This window comes from Triplophysa dalaica, chromosome 24 (genome assembly GCF_015846415.1).
Source record: "Triplophysa dalaica isolate WHDGS20190420 chromosome 24, ASM1584641v1, whole genome shotgun sequence".
Lineage (NCBI taxonomy): Eukaryota > Metazoa > Chordata > Actinopteri > Cypriniformes > Nemacheilidae > Triplophysa > Triplophysa dalaica.
In genome coordinates, this window is record NC_079565.1 from 9,917,790 (window position 1) to 9,939,066 (window position 21,277).

The 21,277-nt window shown below is 36.0% G+C and overlaps 1 long non-coding RNA gene across 1 annotated transcript in view; it reads left to right on the plus strand.

Moving 5' to 3' along the window:
- The window catches only part of LOC130413920 (uncharacterized), a 95,127-nt gene that overhangs the window by 68,575 nt on the left and 5,275 nt on the right, over window positions 1-21,277 (plus strand). Inside the window, exon 4 of the long non-coding RNA XR_008905559.1 lies at window positions 18,211-18,444. This is a non-coding gene — a long non-coding RNA (uncharacterized LOC130413920). The remainder of the gene's footprint in view (window positions 1-18,210; window positions 18,445-21,277) is intronic.

The window sequence follows — 21,277 nt, forward strand, 5'->3', positions numbered from 1 at the left end:
TTTAGCAACCGCAAGCCCGTAGTTTATCATAACGCAACTAGCATGACAGTGGACCGGTACACATCATTGGCTTCTCTTGCTTAGTTAGATGCTGAAGGTCAGAGTTCCTAAGGCTTTTATGGCTGTTTAACTTTGGAGAATTATCACATGTGAAGAGACGTGCTGATTTGCGACCCAGAGACGTGCTGATTTGCGGCCCAGAGAGAGGACGGGGATAGACCGCGGAGGGTTTGGAAGCCGCCAGGCTCGAACTGCAACCCTGTGCATATCTACACAGACCTTCATTAGTTTGTAATAATATTTAATAGGTTTATCTGTAAAATGCTTGGGCTGCTTTTGCAATCAAATAAGTACAAATGCCCTGATTGGGGTATTTTTTGTCTCACTTGACTTGACACATGACTCCCCTCTTGTTATAAAAAACCACCCTTCTTGCGAAGCTTGTGTAGGCATTTAGATCTTTCTCCTATAAACTGTTGGGGGAGTTGTGTGCTAAAAAAACACAAGGTGACACGCCATTTGTTAATTAGAATTTTGCTGATTGAGCAGATTTTCTGCTGATGGGCAATGGCCTGGCTCTATTTCTGTGCGAGTATCAGCTTGCAGTCTTCAGAGGCCATCCTGAGGCCTGTCAAACCCACAATGGAGGTGTAGAAACCGCATCATGATGCACCAATGGGAGCTGTCTTACCTAACCTATATGCATTTATAGCGCTTCTATATGCATCGTCATGGGCTTTCGTGGACCAATCCCCAAAATATCTCAGTTTTGCTGACCATTAAAAAGCATTTGAAAGTAAAACTTTTGAAACTTGTTCCAACACTGCCGCACAAATTAAATATAAAAAATAGTTTTTCCATTTCTGTTAGTTTGTACTTATGGTTTAATGAACCATGAAAGCATGTTTCTGAATATACACTCTAAACTCAACTATTGTAATATAACAATACAATCGGTCCTTGACTGCATGAACACATCTCTGTGATTAGTTGGGGACAACACATTTCATTTAACTTTTAACTCAACCTTGTCCTGTCCCTTTTGTTTATTTAACACATACTTTATGAGAGTGTATAATGTAACATGAAGAGCGTTGGTAATCTTCTATACTTAGTATAATGTATACACTGTAAAAAATCATAAATTTCAACTGCCTTAAATTTTGAAGTCAAAGCTTTATCAAGTCAATTGAACTTTAAAAAATCTAGTAAAATCAGTTCAAAAATATAAATTCAATTGACTCATAAAGCTAATTTGATTTACCTTAAAAATAGAAGATTACCAATGTTCTTCATGTTACATTATACATTCTCATGAAGTATGTGTTAAATTAGTTCAATAATTTAAGTTCAATTGACTCATAAAGCTTTTTTAATTTAAATAAAAACTTAAGGTAAAAAGCTTCATGAAATTACTAAGTTCATTACATTGATTTTTAACTTCTTAATTTCTTAAACTATTTGCAGATTTTTCTAATTTGAAACAATAAAAAAACAGGCCTCAGCTCAAAACATTTCTAGTGAATGGTTCCACCTACATCTTTCCATCGGCTCAATTAAGGTTTTCTAAATTTAAGGAACAAATTGTTGCCACAATTTGCAGTTGTTCCAAAACATTAAAAAGTCACCAGTCAATTTAAAATTGAGGCCTGGTTTCTGTTTTGCAGTAAATATGATTTTACACTAGTAACAATAACTTACTACTGTAACTGCATAGATGAATAGGTAGGTAGATAGATAGATAGATAGATAGATAGATAGATAGATGGATGGATGGATGGATGGATGGATGGATGGATGGATGGATGGATGGATGGATGGATGGATGGATGGATGGATGGATGGATGGATGGATGGATGGATGGATGGATGGATGGATACATAGATACATAGGTACATGGATACGTAGATACGTAGATTGATAGATTGATAGATACGTAGATAGGTAGATACATAGATACATAGATACATAGATACATAGATACATAGATACAAAGATTAATAGATACTGTACATAGATACTGTAGAATCACGTTCAACCAACTCATAGGCTAAAACAAGAACTGAAGAAGATAAACTCACGGGAGAGGAAGTCTACCTAAGTACTCATTAATCATAATTAAGCCAAGTGTGACAGCAGCTTAGAGGCCCCTTTGCCAAAGCGTCCCGTTCTTGTCCTATAGGAATATCATCTCAAATCTCCATTCACGCGAATCAGGTGAAAAATAATGTGCATAATATGACGTTTGAGTTTTCGCACTATTATGTCGGGTGCGCTGCGTTTGGCCTTGTATTAAGGCATATCATCAAGAGTTTTGACCTCTCGTAGTGGAGAGCCCAGAGGCTTCTGGGATAGCGGTCTCTCTAAGTTATCTATGTCTGCTTTGCAGGTTCTTTGCACAGGGCTAAATACCATTTAATTTAGCCATGCTCCCATATTCATCTTCATCCCGTGATTTATGGAGTTTGCATGACTCTGTTTTATTAATAGAGGTTCCTTCCCAAGAGCAGAAGATTGTTGTTCTTTTTTTAGCCCTTAAGGATGAGATCTCTCTGAGAGAGGAAGGTTGTTGTGTATGGACGTTGCATTGAAACATTAAGTCATCTTTTTAGGTGGCATGCAGAATGGAATTTAAAATCCTAAGCACTCAGTTTACACAATAGAAACAGCAACATAGACCTTAGCAAACACCTTTTGTCTTTTATTTTAAAACAGTCTGAGTGGCATTTTATTCAGCGTGTTGGGTTTTGTAATCATATTCACAAGACTGGAGGATTTGTTTATGCGGGGTATGTTTAACCTGTTTTCCAGGCTGAGGAGGAAGATGAATTAGTCAGTGTACCGTCATATGTTCTCTGGGGAGTTTACCCCTCCTATCATCTTCCTACCACTGATAGACACAGTAAACAACACATGGATAAACAACCCGGATGATATGTCTTTAAATCCTATTAATCTTCTTTAGTCACATCCTTCTATGTGTTAACACTGCCATTCGGTTTGTTTTAGTGCTGGCGTCATAGTAAAATGAACACCATGAAAATAATTCTGATGGTCAAGTTGTGTCCAAAATCACATACTTTCATGTACAGTAGTATGCAAGTGTCAGAGACTTTAGCATGTAAGAAATGCCTGGATGGTCTATTCGCCCCAAAAAATTATATGCGTCGAATGGACACTTTTCTATCCAAAAAGGCCATAAGAATGTTAAAAGGACAAAAATATGAAAAAGATACAAAAATATTGTAAAGCTGAAAGCCAGGCAACTCTTTTATAGTGAGGTGTATCAACACATGAATATTGTACGTGTTGAACAACACCAAAATAAATTATTTTGTGAGGTTAATATAGCAATAAAAAATGACTGATGTAGTTTGTGCAGAATGTTTTTGCACATTTTTGAAATGTACTTATATTAAGTGTTACATTGTTATGTTGTTAACACTTTGCACCATGTATAAATCCGTATTTTTTCATAATATGCACTTTCTTGTACAATTATTAATATTCGGATGTAGAGATTCATTTTTATAAAGTGAGTTACAATGGGAAGGTTTTTAACAGTATAGTTAAAGGGATGTTTGTTGTTCTGCTAAATGCAAACATGTCATTTAAAGAATGTTTGTAACCAAAAGATCTGGGGCGATATAGATTACATAGTAGGGTAAAAACTATAGTAGTAACTAGAGCTGTTTGGTTTCTTACATTCTTCAAAATATCTTCTTTTTTGTTCAACAGGAAAAATTACATATAATGTATACTGTTTTGAAATAATTTGCGGATGAGAAAATGATGATACAACTTTCATTTTTGCGTAATCTATGCCTTTAACCTCAACGTTTGAGCCACAGTCCAAAATAATGAAAAAATTCTAGCTCGAAATTTGGCCAGTTGATGGATGGATGGCCTACAACAGGTTACATCGAGGTCAGCTGCCTTAAAAATGTTCTGAAGATGTTCTGAAGAGCTGTTGATAAAAGCCCTCAAACTCTTCTCTTTCATTTTCTTTTTCGCCGCCAAATGAGTGTTTTCCATCTTTGTTAAAGGGGACTTGTTAATTGCCCTGTGATGCCACAGTGCTGTAAACTGGATGACAAAGTGCTCATACCATCTGTAGCAGCTGCTTGCCGAGGGAAAATGCCCTGGGAGCCTGCGGGCTGTGCTGACACAAGCCCTGCAAGCTCTGAAGTGTGGGGTGAAGCGGGTCCAGCCGTCCCACAGGTTAAATAATTCAGGCCTTCAAACCTCAAGCAGTCTGCACAAGCCACTATGAAGTGAACAGTCTCAGACACAATACATGAAAGACCTACATGTGTTCCAATTAGGTGTTCTACCAACTTGAGACGCATGCAGATGACTTTCTTCATTTGTTGTTGTGACATGTCAACTTTGGGCAGGTATTTATTTACTGTGTCAATCTGTTAAATCACGGCACTGCTATAATAAATGCAAATTAGGGATGCACGATACTCAATTTCTCCACCGATGCTGATTATTCATATCTGCCGATACCGATTCTGAAGATTAAATTGATATTTCTTTACTTTCTGAATGTTATTAATCCACATAATGACTATTAACATTGAACTTCAAACTGGTGATGTTTATTAATATTTTCTATTTACTGAGCACACATTCATTGCATTTCCTGTCCTATTTTGATTGACAGGATATATCGCGACTGATTGTCGGCTGCTTTTAAACTATTGTCCGATTGCTAATAGTGTCAAAATTTGCTTTTATCGACGATACCGATTATTGTTGCATCTTTAATGCGAATGCTAATATCTTGATTAGTATGTTTGTGTTTTCTAGATTAAAACATCTAAACATCTTTAAAACACAATTATACAGCAAAATGATACATCTTGAATTCACCTTATTATATTATTTTTCAACTATTATATTAATTCCACTTTAAATCGCCTTATCTAATTGAATGAGATTAGGAGCATCAAAGTAGTCTACTAGCCGTTGCCATAAAAACTTCAAAAAAGGTAATCTATATGAATATCATATAATTTTTTATTTATACACTGTAAATCAATTCTTATAAATACAGTTATATGCTGGCAGCTGAGGCGCCAAAAAACATTTTTCATTAATTTAATATTTTCACAGCATTCAAAAGTATGTTAATAAAACTGTAAAATTCTGTAAAATTGTATTATGATATATTCTACAATTAATCATTGTATTAATGCGATGTTTTATACCTTTTTATTATATTTTAATCTTTTTACAGCATTCAAAAGTATGCTAATAAAACTGTAAAATTCTGTAAAATTACAGTTTTTAATTGTATTATGATATATTCTACAATTAATCATTGTATTAATGCAATGTTTTATACCTTTTTTTATTACATTTTAATCTTTTTTTAATGGCTTCCAAACATTAATTTCAATATCTGATATGGCCGTACTCAGTTGGCATCAAAGATATTAAGGTTATTTTTCACAGAATTAATATAATCACAGAATTAATGAACATTCAGATCGTTTTATCTAGAAAACAGTAAATACCCCCAAAAATATACATGACATGGCTCTTACATACTCGGTCACAATTGTTCTTTGAATTAAATACTCTTCGAAGATACGAAGTATGCAATACTATACTATAGGTACTCAAGATTAATATGAGATTGGCAGAAACACCGTGTGTAACGCCCTCTTTAAAGATACTTTTCTGAAAACAAATGTAAATATCTAATTTTGCTTCTTAATTAAATGTCTATTTGCAATGTAAAGTCATGACCACACAATTTTAAGGACATTTCTTTGGTGTATGATAAAGTAGGTTAACAAAAACCATAGATTCCAGCCGATATTGTATAGAAAGAATTGTACTGTGTCGATATTGAAGTAACCACCACTAGCACCCTAGAAGGTAGTGCGCTACACAACACCTTTTCCGTCACTCATCCATCTACATCAACCAAACATTGTGGTGGTTTGCCATGATCGTGCATTTCCTCCAACAGAAGTAAAAATGTGTACATTATGCAAGAACCCACCGCGGATGGGTTTTTGTCTAAATGGACAATCAGAGTCTGATGTGCTGATGTCACATTTGGTTATTAATAATATCCATGACAATGTGATAAGTTATTTAGTTTTTGATAGGAAAGCCCCCAGTGGCAGACAGCCGGATTGTGTTTGATTTCATAAATAATTTCAGTCATCGGGGACGCACATTGTTCTAGGCTTAAACATGTTGTTTACTGATGCCACATGTTTGAGGGACAGACACTGCTGTTGGTATACAATAAGAGCCCTTTAGGATTTGGATAGACTGTGAATCTCACCCTAGGCACCAGTGCTTGGCAAAGATATAAAAAGACTTTTGGGACAGTTGGCTTTGTTTGTGTCTATGCTATTCTTTATGTATGTGTGTGTGTGTAAGTGGGGTTTGTCCAGAATGAGGTATGTTTGCCCATCAGCAATTCATAGCCATCTTAGATGCATTAATGAGAATCGCCTCTCAAATAAAAATTGTCAAACATTTTTCTAATGAAAAATATTATTTTTAAACTTCCCTAAAGCTTGTGCTTCAAAGGTATTGCGGCCCCTAGTGTAGGGTATATGAACAGCAAGAGACACGGTTTCCATTTTGACATGTCTGATTTATTTTATGTCCTGCATAAAAATCGCTACACATCATCATCGAAGCTGATGTGATTGGTTTGTTCTGCTGAATCTAAAAGTCAATGTAGAAAAGATAAAAGATTTTGCCAATGGCCAAAATCACTCCCACTCTCCCAAAAGTCTGAGAGACTGCAAGAAAACAAAACATGTAATTCCATTTCCACCCCATATAATTTGAGAAAAATAAGAGATTTGATACTGAGGCGCTTTGAGCTTCGGCCTCTCGAGTTTCTTGTAGTAACGGGTGTGAGAGTGCACGATGACTGGCGTGTCTCATGAGAGAGGCGTCGGGAAAGGTGGCATCATACAGTGTTCATGAAGGACTTTCATTTATTGACAGAAGAAAATGTGTAAATAAAAATGTCTGCAGAATGTCCCTGCTCTCCAACAATTTAAAGGAACAGTTCACCCGAAACCCTCCAGTTGTTCCAAATCTGTCAAATTATCTTTATTGTTATGAACAGGGATAAAGATATTTGGAAGAATGCTTGTAGCCAAACAGTTTTTGGCAACCATTGACTACCATAGTAGTAAAATTGCTATATAAATGCACAAAAGAAGATATCTTGAAGAATGTAGTAAAGCAAAAGTTATACAGCACTTTTGACTACCATTGTATTTTTTCAAAACGGTGGCCAAGAACTGTTTGATTACCAGCATTTTTTAAAATGTCTTTCTCTCTGTTTATCAGAACAAAGAGATTTGTGCAGAGTTGGAACAATGGAAAGTGAGGAAATTATGACAAAATTTTCATTTTTGTGTAAAATGCCTCCTTAAGGTCCAGGTATTGTATGTTATCCTTTGGTGGTGATGATATTTTATTACCTCGTTTCTCAGTTTTGCTTTATTTGAGACCCAATGCATTTCATTCTCTTCTGAAACTGTTTAATGTTCATCCAATTCGTAAAAATGAGTTGAAAAAATAATTTGAAGGGTCTGACACGACCCTACGAAGTTTACACATTTTTTAGTTTGTCAATTTAATAAAGTTTTTAAAATTGTATTGATTTGTACAATGTAATTCGTAGTTTGTTATATTATCTGTTTTAGCTCTGCTGTATTTTGGGATAAACCTTCGTGCTTTTTTTTTTTAAATTATTGCACATTTTGTAAGATTCACATCATACAAATTCATATAAAATTACCTCGTAAAATAACTGTTTTCTTGTGAGATCAGATTGGAAAATACGGTACTAATTAAATATTTTAAGGTCATTAACAACTAATACTATTCACTGTAAAATTGGCTTCCTTGGATGCTATCCTGCTATGCAGGGTGATTTATATAAACGTTATATAAACATTTCAGTTTTTTATTGAAAATGCACACGTTTTGGATTTTTCAGACGCTGTGTCAATTTGTTTTTACGAAAAGCACGTTTTATGCCCTATGTGTTCTTTGCATTTTGTTTAACATGTTGTCAAGCGCTAGTACAGGGTGTGAATTAAGACATCGTCCTCATCCTCTCCACTTTTAACAAGTCAGCATGGTGCCAATTAGTACGTTTGAAGCAAACATATGCCCCCCCTTTGGGTTCAGATAAAAGTGCATATACATCCTATAAACTGCAGAGGACAAAAGATTGCTGAGTGTTTGTATGTAAATGTTTAATTAACCCGTGCATAGATGACTGTGATGCTATAGAGCGCGAGTATTAATCCGCTAATAGCACAAGTGAGCTGATGCGGACTGCAGTGCGCACAGCATGACACATTAATTGGAAATGGTGTGATGTGTTTTACTTGCATGCATTAACATAGCTAGTAATTCACAGTCTAATGGCATGTTGTTTGTGTTTGTGCTTTCTCTGGTTATTCTGAAGACTATAATTTTCATAGCAGGACAGACTTTCAATCAAAAATCCGAAGCAAAAGTGAATGAAATATTTTATAACAATAAATAAATATAGTGAGCCGGACATTTTTGGTTTATTTTAAATAATCATTATATATTCCTTTTAGGAACCCCATTGAAATCAAAATGCCTTGGATAATATTTTTATGGCTGGACCCTGTTGCCCCTGGGGCTAATGGGTATGCTACAGCATGGATGCGCTTAATGGGCCCCCCGATGATGCCCTAGAATATAATATGATAGGCAATATTATATAGAACTTATAGTTAAGGGCCTATCATTTTTCACTACCATATTAGAGGGGCCTGTATTTGTTTTACCTTTGGATCTGTTTTTATTTGCTGTATTTACATAGTGGCATTATTTAACTTTTGCTTACAGTAGCCCTAATAAACTTAACGTGATAGTTCACCTCAAAATAAAAATTCTGTCATCATTTACTCACACTTTTGTCATTCAAAACCTGTTTAACTTTCTTTCCTCCGCAGAGCACAAAAGAAGATATTTTGAAGAATGTTGTTAACTGGCCCCCGTTCAATGGCACTGGTTTTATGTCTATACAATAGTAGTGAATGGGGCCAAGTGCTGGACAGTTAGCAACTTTCTTCAAAATATCTTATTTTGTGTTCTGCGGAAGACAGAAAGTCATAAAGGTTTGAAATGACAAGAGGGTGAGTAAAAATTCTCATTTTTGGAGGAACTGTCCCTTTAAGAAACAGATAGTCCTGTTTTTACATCCAAGGCCTCCGTTACTCACAAAGCACGCAAACAGAGTCACAACGATTCCGTCCCTAAGGAGTGTGTTGTTTTGCCTCCAAGGTATGAATTGAGTTCAGCTAGGTTTTTTAATATGCACACATTTGGCATAGATGGCAATTATGAGTACCAAAACCCGCCGTGCTGTCCTCACGTAGTGACATTTTCCCCAGGGCGGCACGAACGGGGGCACGTGGGGGCAGCCGTTCCCACCATGAAAGGCCTGACAGAGATTGCCTTAAGAAAAATCTGTCTAAAATACAGCAAAATGAACGTACTAGTAATCTATCTAATATGAATTTTAGGTTTGTTTTGGTAATAATAAAACAGCAAATTCATGTAATGGGTAGATTCCAGATTTATGGTTTGCTATGGTTATTTTACCATCTTTCTGGCATCAATTTTCCAAGAGATTTATTATTAGAAAAAGGATAGAACGACACAGAGAGTTTGTAAAGATTTGTTTTCTCCTACAAAAATGCACTTTTGCAAAGGGCCAAGGTATTTTGTATGAAACTGCACGCTTTAAACTCCAAAAGTTTTTGTTGTTTTAAATATTTGCCTCCTCATACTAATAGACAAACACCCTTTGACATATCGCACACAATGAAACCCTCATGAATATTTAACAGAATTAAATATAAAGACTGTGCGACTTGTTTTTGCTCCTGCACTGCTGTTTGCTCCCCTGCAGATAGTAACATAAAAGCTAACCTCAGTTTCTCAAAGAACACACCTCGCGTTTGAGTCCCCTATTCTGAGCGCGAGCAGGCGAATAAAAACAGCCCAAACTTCATTTTATAGTCAACACCGATTTATAAAGCACTAAGAAAGGTAAATGTGAAAATAAAACAACGACAACAGAAAATCTAAACAAACTCCTCCCTTATTGAGTAAACACTCTTAGATTATCGGTGTTTTGGCGGCTAGCGATTTCGCGCTTATTTCACGTGACGTAATGTCAAGAACGCAAAATCGATTAGAAAGTGAACTAATGATAACGAATCTGTTTGATCAATTATTCATGACATCTACGTTCCTTAACAATTATAGTTTGACGAATCACAGCATGATAAAAAAATATGTTTTTTTCCGAGCGCACAGGGAGACAAGGTGACGTGGGAAGGCGCTGTTTGTGAGAGGAAGGATGAACCCCGAGGAGACATTCGCAGAGAGGATTGACGCTCTTTTCACAGTCGTCTCGGAAGTATGCGAGAGATCACATTGTCACGTCTTTGCGCCTCTTCTTCTCTTGCTTCTTTTGTTTTCTCGGCGTATTCAAAATAGTCCCCCAAGCCTACAGCAATCACACACGTCCGATTCAGACGGGAAGCGTCGAAGACGGGGTGGGTCTCTGGTCCCGCATAACGGGGAAAGTGACAGGCTGTCTAATTGGGACTAATCAAGCAACCGGGCGCGTTGAGTGACTGTCGCGATCAGAAGAGAAGTGACATTGACCCACAGAAATAGGTACCGCCGTAGGCTGCGTTCATGCGTGAGCGCGGCTGAATATTAGATCCACCTGCCTTTGCTATAGCGTGGCTTTGGTCAATACCAAAAGAAGCGAGCGCGAGTGAAAAGAGACTGAGAAAGAGCCACGCTTGACAAATTTCCCGGCACACATTAAAGGAAACCGTGTTCTGAGGATAACGCTACATTATTCTTTTTTATTCTTTCACTCAGAGCTATTGCTTTGAATTACAGAGGAATCTTTGTTAAGAGTCAAAGCGAGAGGAATCAAAAAATCATCAGAGAGAGTTCTAGATGGGGCGAGCAGAACGTGTTTTCGTGCTGCAACCAACATTTGCGAAAGTTCCATCTCCTTAAGCAATTATTAGCGGTGATAGTTTGACATGCTCAAGAGTTGTCAACAACTGACTTTAAACAAAGTACAAAGCAGAAATAAACAGAGCCCGGGGCAAAATTAACTTGGGGACTTGCCACCCTATGAATTATAAATGGCTATTCATTTCCACAGCGAATGGTGATACCGGGTGGACTCGGCGGTGCTGAATGCAGTTGCAACGTGTCTTTGCGAAGTGCGGTATGAGGGGACGGAACGAAGCATGCATAGAGAAAGCGAGGCAAATATGGTCTTTTACTTAAGATGCTTGCTTGTCGTAATGATAGTAAATGGATGACCCTTCGGAGAATTAACATTTCATAAATGTGGCTATCACCTGACTTTTCTGAAGAGGCCAAGGACCCCTTTAATGCACACAAAGAACACTGTAAAATTTTGCTGTAGTTTAGCAGCAGGTTTTCCAGTAACTTACTGTAGATTTAATTTACTATTTTGTTTTAAACAGAAACTTGCTATTTCTTATATTTTCTTTCATGAAACAAGATTAAATCGTAGGTCACTTTTCTTGTTGTTTAAATGTATCGCAGTTTAAGAAGTTTGAAATATTTTTACTAGAATATAAGAATTTAATTTTTGCAAAGTTTGCAGTGTTGCTATACCTCTTTATCTCCAGGTTTATTAAGAAAGGTTCCCACCTCTTTTACTGTGAAAACATACATACCTTCAGAACATTTAACTTAGCCTTTTCTCAGGATACAACATTGGCAGGCATATTGACCCCTGTCAGCAAAGAACCGGGAGGGTACTCGCCCCAATGGTGGTTCTGCTGAAGACATGTGCAAGCCAAGGTGGTCAACATTGATAAAAGCTACAAGCATGTGTAAACGACAAGAGATTTGTGACTGTAGGACTTTTCTTTCTAATCAAGCTTAAATTCCCATTCCTGCAGAACTTCACCAAAGGCATCTTAGGCCAACCATCCCGTTATTGAAAAAAAAGGGAAACAGGAGCATGTAACAGGTACTCCCAGCTGGCATGTAGCAGGAGGCTTTTACATAATTTAAAAGTGAAACTTTCATATCTGATATTTTCAATTCAAAAGCGTACGGACGTATTCTGCCCGGTTGTCTGTTGAGAACGAAAACCATCCCTGTTGAAAAGGCAAAGCTTTTTTTGCAACACCTCTGCAATCTTCAAAAAGGCGTTTTAAAAACACTGGAGGAAAGAGAAAAACTTCAAACTTCATTTGAAGTAAACCCAACAATTGCTCTTAAAATAATGAAGGATCAACAGCACCCTGTCACTTCTACCTTCGCAGTGATTGTATGTAATTACCGTATTTTTCCATACACATATAACGATGTGTTAACCAATATATTTATCTATCATTATTCTGTTTAGCTTCCTATCAAAACACAGCATCTTCAAAGGCTGTGATGTTCGGTTAGCTGGGTTGTGTATTTGAGGTGACTTGAAATAGCATCGTTGTGCAAGTTGCGCATACCTAAACAAGGCACCCTTAAGGTGTTGTTCGGAAGTAAGAAATATCTGTAGTTTGTTTTGAATTAAAAGTCACCGCAAATCAAAATAAACAGTAGAGGTAAACAGCATTACAGGTGCAATTCCACAGCACAAAAAAGTCACGATGCACCACGCTTTCACAAGGTCTCGCTAAGCATACGTCGATTTATTTATTTATTTGTATAACGTGCAAAAATGTGAATTATTTATTATATATTCATATATGCGACACGTCAAAGTAGCCTTGATATCTGACAGTGGTTACACCATACAAGAGGTAAGTTGGCATGTCATTAAAATACATTTCAGAAAAAAGTTGAGTGTCGTCGAGACAATGGTCAGACCAGTGCCCAACATTAGCCTGAGCGTCTTTGAAGCAGCCGTAGTTTTGTAGACATGTAATAGTCTTTATGCCTCTAAGACACGAAGACGAAAGGTTTGAAGACCAAAAGGCTTGCTTGTGTTTTGCATATGCACCGTCCTGCAGGATGGGGTCGGGAGGGGCTGGGCGTGAGTGATCCCTGTCATCTCGCAGTCGTTTTGTTCATTATTAAAATGAACACTTTGTTCCATTATCCATGAGAGACTATCAGTAAAGTGTTAATGGACTACCTCTCACCCTTTCTTTGGTCAGACCTGTCAGAAGCCTAACTCCACAAAGACTCAAGATCAGGTAATTAACACTACATACTTCATACATCGGTTTTTAGACACTCCCTAAATTATTTGCATTTTTGGTATAATTGGGCCCCAAACATGGCATTTTGATACAGTGAGGACTTCAGATAAGACAAGAGAGGACTACAGAAGGTGAAATGATGCGAAACGCCACACTGCCACTGTCTTCCTTCATCCGTAAGCTTCTTCGGCTGCACATGAAAGCGCCGTGCACTGTCGCCGAGCTCTTTTTGATTGATTATTCAAAACAAAACACCACAGCACTAGGCCTCAGCGTTGAGCCAGTGAGAAATCAAATCGCGAAGGAATGCAGAGGTCTGAGAAGGGGATATTTTTTGAAGAGCTGCTGAGTAGCCAACGGCGGGCACGTCCTCGTGCTTTTAGATCCTTTTTTAATCTTTCCCTCTGCTTTTAATGATCTGTTTCCTAGAGTTAAGCTCTCCATATGCTAAGTTCTTGCCAGAAAGGGCTTTGCGGAGTGCTTTGAAATGAAATGTAAGCATATATTTATTTATTTTTAGTTTAATGGACTCACAAGGCCTTGGCAGAAATACACATTTCAGCACTGGAATTAGGAAGCGTTGTGACACTCGAGAGAAAGGATGAAAATAGGAGCTTGGATTATCTGTTGAGGCTCAGTTGTGATAATGTTTTCTCAACCTTTCTTAAACATCTTTGTCATGTTGACTGTTGCAGAGCTCTGAAAGATAGTTGTGAGTCACAGCCTGTGATTGAATATAGAGGTTCTTGACTTATGTTGTTTCTTAACAACAAAAATTGACAATCAGTGTTCCCCCAACACAGCAACATGTTGTTTTTTGAACAAATGTAAAATGTAACTCTTCACAAAATGCATACAGTTGGCCCAGTTGGCTTTACGAAGTGTTGTAGTCGAGAACACCAAAACTGAGACAAAGACAAGACGGAGACCAGAGGGTGTCGAGACCAAGACAAACCAAGACCAAGGCAGGCAGAGTCGAGTCGAGACCAAGACCAGCACTACCAAAATTCATTCAAAGATCAACAAAACACTAAAAAGTCATAATAAAATGATAATAGAAGTTAATATTTTATTGTGCAGATATTTATGCGTGGGATATTTTATATTCCATTTTTAATCCCACCAAGTGTAAAATATTGCTATTTTTGTGCAGATAAAAAATCCAACAACTTCACATAAAAAAACTATACATTTAATAGGAAAGATAAATTTAAATCTGTGGCCTTCAACAAAACAAAACATTTGGTGACTTAATTAGTTTCATTGCTTCATCTAATTAATAGCAAAAAAGCTGTATGTTTCTCAGAAATGCATAAAACTTCAGATTTGTTTGGGACTACAAATAATTGATTCTAAAATTTAAATCAATTATTCACTCAATGTTTATTGAATAATTATAGATAATCAATAATACATCAGATTTTATAAAATATTAATACAACAAAACAACATCTCATACAAGTACCTTTTTTGCAATAACATCACGGATATTGTGTGCCTTCGTGTGAAAGATTTCTTTAAGACAATCCCCCATTCTTCTCTTACCAGCAGTATGAGTAACAAACGTAACATAAAAATCAAATATGGAACAAGTGGTGAACGCTTTCAAAGCCAGAAATATTCCATCCAATCACATGAATGATGTTAACACATACATCAGACAATGAACCAGCAATTTAGTGTAATTCCCACAGATGTGGTCTTGACCGAGACCAAGGACGGTTGAGACCGAGACAAGACCAAGACCATTAAAAAATGGTCTTAAGACCGGTCTCAAGTACTACAACACTAGTTTTACGACGTCTCAAATTCAAAATAAAATACAAAAAATTAATTTAACAAATAAATCCTTGAAAAAAGGGGTATTTGAATGTCGCATATATTGATTTTCGATAGATTCTAGAGATGAATTTATCTCTATATTGCCAACTGAGATCATAGATATCTTTTTTTACATGTGTTTATGGTCATTTTCGTTGGTTGAAAATATAATTTTTTAACTTTTGTTAAAGGAGATAAAGCAAGGAAATTTGCATCACGACTTTTGCCAGGTATCTGTCTTCCCTAGTAAGATTTTTAGATCTTTTCAAATGTATTACCTGTCTTACAAAAATATTCATACTCATTCATAATTGGAGAAATAAAACAGAATAAAAAAGACAATAAAAAATTAAGTAGAGCACTCATACTGTCATTATGAGCAGCCAAGTTTGATGTCGGAATATCAAAAGCACCTCTTCTTGATTTCCCGGTATCCCGTACATGCCCACGGAGGTCTGGTCCTCTTAAATCATGTTTATAATGAAGGTCCTTCATCAGGATCCTCTCCCACCTGCGCCCTCGGGCTCCAAGTACACCTGATTTGCTTTATCTTTTTTCTTGCTCTCTCTCTCTCTCTCTCTCTCTCCGTCTCATAGACCAGCAATGCCTTAATAAAATACAAAAGTCTAGAAAAGTTAGCATATTCAAAAAAAAAGATGAGACAGTGTAGGCCATGATTAAATGTGGGGATCAGGTGAAGCGAGATACATTTTTAAAAATGCCTACATCTTGGATCTGAGGTCATTAGCATTGGTACAAAAGATGAAAATGAGAGAGAATGAACTAGAATGCTGATAATAAGCCAATGGTTTAATATTCTAGAAATGACCCATTGCATTCAGAGCTTTTTTTTTAGATGGACATGTTTGTCTTTTATTCAAATATACTATTAAATATGTATTTATAATGTATAAACTGAAGCTCAGCTTTGAGAAGAAGAGAAGTAGTCTAACAGATAACACAAAACGGACATAGAAGAATAACTTATATAGTCAGAAACGAGAGAATCAACAAAATGTTAATAAAATATAAAGCTAGGGGCGTTGCTAGACCTAAAGCTGTACTGGGGCACAGACCCTATCACTTTTGTCTTAAAAACCTGCTGTGTGCAAGAAGTATGCAACACAATGCACTATACCAACTTCCCTTGCTTAAGCCACTATTAATACAGTGCAACAATACTGGGGGAAGGTAAACATTTATATATTAAAAATATTTAAGAACCTTCAACATAATCTTTATTAAAATGTTCGCATGCACTGTATGGAAATAATAACCATACAAATTTGAAGCAACTACTGCATTAAACTGTACATGGCTTTAGCATATAGTTATCTCAGCCAGTTACTGCCAACTTTTTATAATCTCCTAAACTAGAGTTAGTAAATGAAATATTCATTTCATTTCTGAGACTACAGAACAAGCAACAGTTACACTTTACAGACTTTGTTTATCAGGTCTTATCTCCCTCAAACTCATCTCCATTCTGCTTCCATTTCCCTGTTTTGCACCAAACAAATTCTGATGTCCATCTACAGGGGCTATTTAAGATCAAGATAAAATAAGATTATCAATATCATCTATAAACTAAGTTCATAGCCTAGTTCAGTTGCGTATCGTCATCTTTGTGTGCCTGCGTGCGCACTGCGCAACTGCATGCTGCAGTTGTTGGAAGGAAAAACACAGATGTGCGCGGACATGGATTTGTGTGCGAAAGTACGGTACGAATTTGTGTTTTCGGACTGGTTAAAGTGCATATAGACCTACATTGCATATAGATCCGTTTTTGCCGCTATTATCAATGTTAATGATTATTGACAAATAAATAAAAAAATCAAACTTAAACTTAAACATGAAATTGATGCTGGGGCATGTGAATTTTTGTTTATTTAATATCTAGAGAAATATCCCCTGATACGTTTTAGTTCCCTTTTGTGCCATATTATTTTGTCAAATACTTGTCAAAAAACACTACTGTACATACAGGATATAGTTATAGAATGACATCTAATGATGATGTCATCTTACCTATAGAAGCGATAACATGAGAGATGCGTATGCGTTCTTCGAAGGAGTAAAAAATCTAAAAAGTGTGTGTGTGTGCGCAGTTTCTGTGTGTATATCATAGTGACTGTTATTGTTTACAAAGAGCATTAATTAACATGCCTTTAAATTCCCTGTTGTAGTTTGTATTTGCAGTGCTGACAGATAAAGTAGTTTAGCTGTGCATACCGCTTCGGGACAGGAAAACAAAACTGGTGATGTTTCTGTTTTTTTCTTCCTGTATTTTACTCCTTGTGTACGTTTTTTTTCCAAACATTATAATGCAAAAAAGACAGTTAAAAACCCAAGGAAATTCTCCAGTCGGTGCAGTTTTTTCTTGAGTAGAGGTACTTCTAACTAAACTTAGTAAAGGTCCCACTCTATTACACTTCTAACAAACAATGCTAAAGAGCAAGAATATGGTTATAAAAGAACACAACTAAATAAGATATTAATGATTGTAAGTCTAAAAATGTATTCGTTTTAGCTATTAAAAGACAATACTTTAGTGACAAAAGGTGAGATATTTACCTTGTTTATGATATGTAGTTGCCCTGCGATGGGTTGGCACTCCATCCAGGGTGTATCCTGCCTTGATGCCCGATGACTCCTGAGATAGGCACAGGCTCCCCGTGACCCGAGGTAGTTCGGATAAGCGGTAGAAAATGGAATGGAATGATATGTAGTTTTGTATTTATTTTTTAAGTGACATTTTAAGGCTTTAATTTCTAACTTTGACTTCTGTATCGCTATTTGAAACCTAAAATTTCAGGTTACATATCGTACTTTACAAGGGTTAAAGTCAAGTGATGTCAGATTGACATTTCACAAAATCGTATCCGAGAGCACAAATTATAAATCCTCATTAGAAGCTCACCATTCGTGATTGTACTTTATTTGTTTTTAACCTAAAAAGTAACGAATCGCAGCTTTAAATGCTAAAATAATTCAAAATAATATTTTCTACACCATACTTCTGCTGTTTATGTAGAGCTTCTTTGCGAAGTCTCTTGCTGACAGCTTTCTGGAAGGCACAGAAGAAGCGTGCGTTTAAATCTGTTTTTATTTCTTTACCTCCAGGTTCTCCAGAGAGGGGAGAGCTGTTGGCCATTGAAAATGTGCTAGTTCAGGATCAGTGAGTATCCCTGGGCACTGCTTTGATCACTAATACCTCCAGACTTCACCTGCAGGTGATGCCGTGTGTTGTGGTCTCAGTGGCCCACCCCCACCTTCCTCTGCAATCGAGTGCTTTTGAGAGAAACTCCGAATACTAAACCTGCTGGCTTGTGATTCGCTCATAAAGTTCATTATAAGGTATTGTCAATTTCTAGAGAAAGTGTTTTTGGCATTTGATTATGCAAACAATGCAGCATATATCCCTAAAATCTGAAAAAAGTGATAATATCATTAATAAAAAAGGTGTAGGAACACTTAAGCCTAAATTCCACAGTAACCATTAACTTATTCCTCAAATCCGATTGGTTGACTCTCACTTGGCAAAATCAGTAAGGCCAATGCTATGTGTTTTTTTAAGGTGTTCGTACATTTTTTAGCATGGAGCTTTGGTGTTACACTGTTAATTTTACACAATTTTACTGTTATTTTAACAGACATTTCACATATCATGTAAACCCTGTAATTTTACAGAATTGTACTGGTTTGTATTTTGTGCAGATTTTTCACATATTTTTGAAATACGGGAAAAAAACATAAATTACTGTAAAACATGAAAAAGTTGAACATTCATTTTTTTCTATTTAAAGTATTTCTGTAGCACCCTAGCTGCCAGAAAATGTCAGTTTTTACTGGACTTTACGGGATTGTTTGACAGTGTAGTCTACTAGACAAACGCACAGCCACTTAAGCCTCTACAACTTTGTGATCTCTATGATATGGCCTTGAGACTTAATCCTAGGTCTCTTGTCCTGTTTTGTAGTGAAATTACATGTTTTTCATGTTAATGTTCACTCAATTTGTAAATTTTATGTCGATTTCTGTAATTTCATAGCATTTCTAAATTACAAAGAAATTCTGCAAAGTTAAACGGTAAAATTACAATATTGTACAGTGCATCAATTCTAGTCTATATATAGATATTTGATACAGAACATTTAATCTCTACATCTACCTGCCCATTCTGAAGATCTTAAACCAGAAGCTTAATCAAACCAGCCAAGACTACAGTGAGCGGAATATGAAAAAACAGCAAGTGATATAGATATTTTTTGTCTCTTTCTTTTTAATCTCACCTCTTGATGTGTCTCTGATATTTTCTCCTTCAAAGCTACATCTCTCTACTATGCCCTAGGGTTAATTAACATGTACCAAACACTGAGTGATCAGAGAGAATCAAAAGCTCCATAGGTGAAGTGTCACAGGGGAAGCGTGTTGTCAGCCACGGATTCCTCCCGCCCAAACCCCCTTGTTCTTTTCAAAGCCTTATGAGTAGATGAATTAACAGATACTTTCTCAAAACTTTGCATTCACGGTGCTTGGAAAAAAGAGAGTATTTTTGGATTCAAACTTAGACGCTTTTCCTCCCTGACTTGCTGCACAAGAAAAAAAAACACAAGACGGTGTTTTATCAGTTTCTTTAGACATTTTGTATGTAATACTTATAAATGGAATTTACAGGCTTGTGTTGCATTTTCTACATCAATTTTATAGGAAAATGTGTCTAATTCCACTAAAAATAGTAAAATGTGTTCAGTGAAACTGAGTGTTATACTCTTTGGTAACTGAGAGCATTATTCCATTTACCAAAATATAAAAAAATCATACTAACCTAAGTCATACTAACCTTAAGTTTAATCTTTGTTTATATGCTTTTTACAAGGTTGTTTCTTTCTCTATATATTTCCATTTGTATTTTCCGTTGTTAATTTTTAATATCCAGTTATGTGAAAAATTGTTTATAAAATAAATATTTTTATCCAATTAAAAAACAGACACTATGAAATAAGTACAAACAAATAAGAAACAGAACTTCTGTTTCCTATTTTCTTCTAGACATTGTACTGAAAATTTGCATGTTTTGCACATTAAACCTATATACGCTTTTCTCAACATAGGCACTTTGTGAGTCACAAAACATCTCATGAGATGTGTCAATTACATTAACACACCCTAGTTCTCCTAGTTCTTTGGTTTGTATGTTAAACAGATGATTTTCTTAGTGGACTCTTTAATACGCGCTTCTCTTCTCTTGTATACTAGCTTGTGACTGACATTTGGTTCATGCTTGAGTGGATGTGCGGCCGATTTCCATCTTTTGCATGACGGTATTGCTGTGTGTGAGGGGGGTTGCTGCAGCGGTGTAGCGCACGGCCTCACAAGGACACTGGCGGCGGGCCTGTTTTTAGATTATGGGATTATAGTAGCGTGACAATCGTGTATTAAAAGCACTTGGGCCCAATCCCACTGCATTCACAGGTTAGGGGTTCAATGGCAGATGGTAAAATTCACACATGCAGAAACACAAGGGGACATTTTGGTACCGAAAAGTCATATTCTTTAAAAATGTCATGTTATTCCTGGTCAGGGTTTGTCCTTAAACTTATTTTTTTGTTCAATTATTTAATTAAAACATAGGGCACCACTAGCCCAACATAAATGTTATACAAAGTATGATTTGTTAAATAAATTAGCTTGTTGAGCATATGTTATAAAATGACATTTTGTAAGTATTGCCCCTATAAATAATCAAATTATTATTATTATTATTATAATTTATACTATATTAGCCTTACTTATATCGTAAAATATATTGAAAGAGAAAACCAATGTGATCATTAGGGATGTATATTCACAGTCAGCCAGTTGAAAAATCGATTTTAATATATGTGACAAATAAAGTCAGTTGAGATGTTAAATGAATCGCAATACATGTTTTGAACAGCAGTGGCCACTGTGTTTACTGCAAACTTGGATAACGTGAATATGCTGATAATTCTTTAAAAAAATCCAAGTTATGAAAAGTATCTTTAATATAAACAAACTACTTTATATGTTTAAACATTTGTTATTTAACATAAAATATAATTGTAAAAATTATATTTTAAAATTATTTAATTTTTTTTATAATTATAAAATATAAATTGTAATTTTACACTGAAATGTGCAGCATTTGAAAAATAATTAAAGAGCA